At 37.6% G+C, this 4,652-nt stretch overlaps 1 protein-coding gene and 2 long non-coding RNA genes across 3 annotated transcripts in view; 2 read left to right on the top strand and 1 right to left on the bottom strand.

Annotated features, from left to right (window-relative positions):
* The first annotated feature begins 44 nt into the window (after positions 1-44).
* Positions 45-1,315, top strand: LOC127749679 (uncharacterized). The gene is made up of 3 exons (XR_008011290.1): positions 45-748; positions 829-904; positions 976-1,315. It is a non-coding gene; the product is annotated as an uncharacterized LOC127749679 (long non-coding RNA).
* A 312-nt stretch (positions 1,316-1,627) lies between these two features.
* On the bottom strand, positions 1,628-3,262 carry LOC127749673 (uncharacterized). The gene is made up of 2 exons (XR_008011286.1): positions 2,994-3,262; positions 1,628-2,472 (listed from the first exon to the last, which is right to left on the bottom strand). It is a non-coding gene; the product is annotated as an uncharacterized LOC127749673 (long non-coding RNA).
* Positions 3,263-3,312: 50 nt separating this feature from the next.
* Positions 3,313-4,652, top strand: part of LOC127749680 (uncharacterized) — a 9,552-nt gene continuing 8,212 nt past the window's right edge. The window contains exon 1 of the mRNA XM_052268830.1: positions 3,313-3,426. The gene's annotated coding sequence lies outside the window, so the exon portion shown is untranslated. The remainder of the gene's footprint in view (positions 3,427-4,652) is intronic.

Below are 4,652 nucleotides of genomic sequence, written 5' to 3' on the forward strand. Positions count from 1 at the left end.
AGAAAATCCGAAATCCTAGAGGAAACTCTGAGAGTTTGCCGGAACAGGTGCGAGTTTAGCTTTTTGTCTTACCAATTGTCTCCCATTTCAAAATATGTCATTAGTTGTGTGTTGTTTTGGGGCTAGGAACACTTTCTAACATGTCCAAGAATTACAGTGACATCAGTTTTATTACTCAGTCTAGTGTCAAGTGATTATTATGTGAGTTTTCACAACTGATCTCCTTACACAGGATTGATGCTGTTTTGAATGACAACATGATCATGGAGGGTGATGCCAATGACCCCGTTCAACACTTGAGTTGTGAGTATGCCCGTGGTTCTATGCCAAATTAATCCTCTCAATTTTGCTTACAATAATCTTCTTCATACCAGCATTCAACTTAATTATTATTTTTCCAGCAGTACTCACATCTACACCTAAAAAGGAAATGCAAGCATTTACACCAAAGAGAGTAGACGTTCAAAGTTCAGAAGAAATAGACCTTGATGAGACATTCTACGAGCCAGCTGAGCAGGAAGTCATTAAAGTTGAAAAGGAAGTAAAGACCGATAAGAAAAAGAACAAGAAACGGAAAAGAATAGTATCTCCTAAAAAGTAAGTGCATCTCAGCTGTCCTTTCCTCTCTGGTAGTAAATGATACTGAATTGGAATCTCTTACTTCACTCATAAGCCTCCCCTTTGTTTTCCCAGACATGTTTGTAAACTTCCTCGCTGTCCGGACCACCAGCCTTTCTTTGAAACAAGTGTGAGTAGGAAAAAGACACTTCAGAAAACTGAGTAAAGTGATATGTCTCTTCTCCTTGTAAACTTATATTTTCTTTCCAGGTCCGAAAACTAAATATGTTGTCCCCAAAAACAAAAAAGATGGGAACTACAAGTCGCAGGACACGTTCACCAAAAGGTAAAGCTTCTACCTGTATTCAAACTTCATACTGTTGATTATGAAATTAATTATAGTGGTTCTATTCGTAGGTTTTTGGTCATTGGATATGCCTAGTACTCAGGAGATAAGAACACGGAACCAGGATTGAAAACCAAATCAAGAATGTCACTATGGTTCCTCATTTATCATTTTGTTTGTTTGCATGTACTCCCAATTTTAATTTTGTTTTTATGCTTCCTTACTCTTAGTCTACCATCCAAGTAACTGGTCACTAGTTTGTACTCTCTATGATCTCTTATTACCATTTATTTCAATTTTATTTTGTGTTGGCTAGTAATTTTTAATTTCAAAGTGTTGAGCCTAGTCTCATAGGCATATGCTATTGTCTCGTAATTTTTAATTCCAAAGTGTTGAGTTTAGTCATGTAGGCATATGCTATTGTCTCGTAATTTTTAATTCCAAAGTGTTGAGTTTAGTCATGTAGGCATATGCTATTGTCTAGTCTTTACTTTTAATTTCATGGACTCTCTTTCAATACACTGTTGTTGAGTCAAATGCTTACATATTTATATCCTTCCTTTCAACATTTTCTCATCACTGCCAAAGGGTTTCAGAAATATTTTTATCATACTTTTCGCATTTGACAAGGAATCCAAGGCATGTCTCCTTTAGATCTGGCAAGATTTATTTACTGACATACTTTGGACATAAAATGATTCAAACAAATGAGAACACAATTAATTTTAGTCTAGAGGTTTATTACATTCAACAAATACAGCAAAGGACATAATTTTCTATACCTGAGGATGAGTAGTTGAAACTATAAATCTTCTCCCGTCGGTCTTCTAACTTACTCTCAAACTACAATAGAGAAACCAACATTGTGGTAGGGTAAATAAATGGGCTGCACTACATATCAACTTGGTTGTTTTCTCCACTTGCAGCTAAGCGTTTGATTACTTTTGGAGAAAATCACATAATAGAACATTTACATAACTATATATGATAAGAAAACTTTTAATTCCTTGAAAATTTGTCTGACTTACTCTTTGGGACCTTCACCAGCCCACACTAAACAGACACACACCAGCAACAAGCACACATTTACTTCAAATTCCTTTTCGCAACCAAACGCGCTCATGGAAACTCAAGTTTCCAAACAGCAAGAAGTGTTATTTTAGGTCTGAAGGAGATACAAAAACAAAAAATATGAAGTCTAACTCATTCACAATATTACAATTATTACTCTCTAATATACTCTTTTCCTTCTCAAGAAATTTTCTTTGACAAGTCAACAGTCTATGAGTGCAAAGAATCGTCTGGTTCGAATTCTGCAGCATGTCAGTGAGTAACGTAAATATTCACTATGTCTCCAGTGGACATCACATCACAAAAACAAAGCACTTTTGAAGTCCAGCAGCACTGAAACGGTAGCAGCACTCCATCCACAGGATATCTTCGAAATATCATACATGACAAGTGAGAGCAAATTCCTCTCACATTCCAAGTCTTGCTAAAGCAGCAAATACATATTTCTCCAACTGAGCTGACTCAAAATTCTTGATTTCTCTATCAAAAAACGGCACCTGCAACAAGAAACAAAGCACACAAAACATTAGTACAAAGCAAATGTTTGTAAACATCCAAGGGGAACATAACCTCCACAACCTTACAGCAAATACACTAAATAGCGTAGTAGCGTAAGAGAGTATTCTAAGAAACAGCTGCGACGATATTTTTGTCAGTTTGCTATGATATTTGAACAGTAAGAAGAGCGAAATTGAACACAAAAGAGCAGTGTATGATAACGCCCGTAATGCGTAGGCAACCAAGATAGTGATTAGAACGTTAAAAATTTTTAAAATGAGGATGTCCAATGCTAAAATGTGAACTTAGACTAAAAAAAGTCTCTAGATATGCCGCTGGTCAAATCATTTTGGATCTGTAACACGAAGCAGCCAGAGTGACGAAAACGGTGACGGCAAGGTGCGATGGCGTCACTTGACGACATCTGTTTTGCAAGCAGTGTAGATTCATGAAGACGGAAGCAAATCAAAAATCTGGCCAGGCTATCGTATTCTACGGTTCTTGAACCATAAATACAAACCTTTGGTTGAGTTGAAAACGTTCGAGCGGACCTAGGCGACGCATCCGCGGAGGGCACTGTTTACGTCTATAGCGATGCCTTGCGTCTCGCCATCTTTGAGGAGTCGTAGCGCGACTTCGATGGGGCGATAGTATCGACCCAGAGTATCAAATCGATCACAAGGCCTTCCCCTTCACGTACGCATTAGAGTTAGATGTCAGAATGCTGCGGTTTGCGCGCTAGAGGGGCTCAAAGTTGATGTCGTCAGGTGACGCCATGGCACCTTAAAGGGTTAAACAATATTACACATTTATCAGTTTTTTCTTTCTGACTTTGAACGGTTGTTGCCTTCATATTTTGTATTTTGTAGAGTTTAGTTGTCGCAGTTCCTGTGGCAGAACCACCTGATGCTCAGATACATGCTGCTGTTGAGCGAGAGGTGCTCAACCAACAGGTAGTGTTTAGTTTTCCCCATGGTTTGTCTTCTACCTTTGTCCTATTGTAAGAATAAGTCACTTAATAATTGTTTGTGTTGCTTCCACTCTAGGATCCACCCAGTGAAATGAGTGTGCCAGAAGACAATCAACAGGTTTTGTCAGGATCACTGGCCAAGAAGGAACTTACAGTGCAAGAAAGCCGAAAGGTATTTTTACTCTCCTTCCGAATCAAAGTGCAAATGCATCGTCTTATTTGTCGTATTTGAAGAAGTCACTTCATGTATTTTCGTTTTGCTTCCATTCTAGGATCTGACAGGTCAAATGGATGTTGTGCCTGAGAACAACTCAGTGGATAACATTGTAGAGGAACAGCAGGTTAGTCCTACTTTGAATTCATTTCTGTTCTGTTTTTGAATGAGTGAAACTGGAAAAGTCATGTGAAAAACAGCTATTTTGAGTATGAAATCTAGATGCTAATTAAATCGAGAAAACTAAGTAGCGCAAGAGGCATTTTAAAGTTTAGAAATTTTAAATTATCTATTTTGCTACCTAGTTACGTCCTACTACAGATGTACTAAACCTTAAACGAACCGCAATGGACTTACTTACATGAAACAGAGAGCCTTTTCTTGATTTAATTAGCATCTATATTTTATACTTCAAATAGCTTTTTCTTGCCTGACTTTTACGGTTTTACTCCTGTCTTACATTAACTTTATCTTTGCTATCACCACTAAATATTTATTTGCTCTTTTAGGATGTCTGTTTTTTAATAACATGTTTCTAATTTTTGAAAGGATACTTCATCATCATGTTCAGGCCACTCTTTACTATCAGAAACCAATGAACCTTTCTTTCTAGAAAGTGAATCAGAAGATAATGGAACAGGACCTGTGGGTTACGATCCTGATGACCCTGATGAGCCGCATAACTCAGAGAGCAGTGGTGTTGAAGATAGTGATAGTGATGAAGATGATAACGATGAAGATCTCTTTTCTTTTGATCACCAGTCATTGGATCAAAAAATGGTGCTCATTAACAATCCATCCATCAGAGAAATTTTGTTGCTTGACTTGGCACAGATGATTCGCCACAAGTTCACTTACGAAGCTCTTATCAATGGCTTTGAAAACAAGAATGCTCTTTTTGGACGCAAGTTCTTCCCAACCTCCAAGAAAGAACTTTGGAGAGTTCTTGGTAGGAAAAATTCAGGTATAGTCTACCATGCATATTGCGATAAGTG

This window comes from Frankliniella occidentalis, unplaced genomic scaffold (assembly GCF_000697945.3).
Source record: "Frankliniella occidentalis isolate FOCC.00 unplaced genomic scaffold, Focc_3.1 Scaffold77, whole genome shotgun sequence".
Classification (NCBI taxonomy): Eukaryota; Metazoa; Arthropoda; class Insecta; order Thysanoptera; family Thripidae; genus Frankliniella; species Frankliniella occidentalis.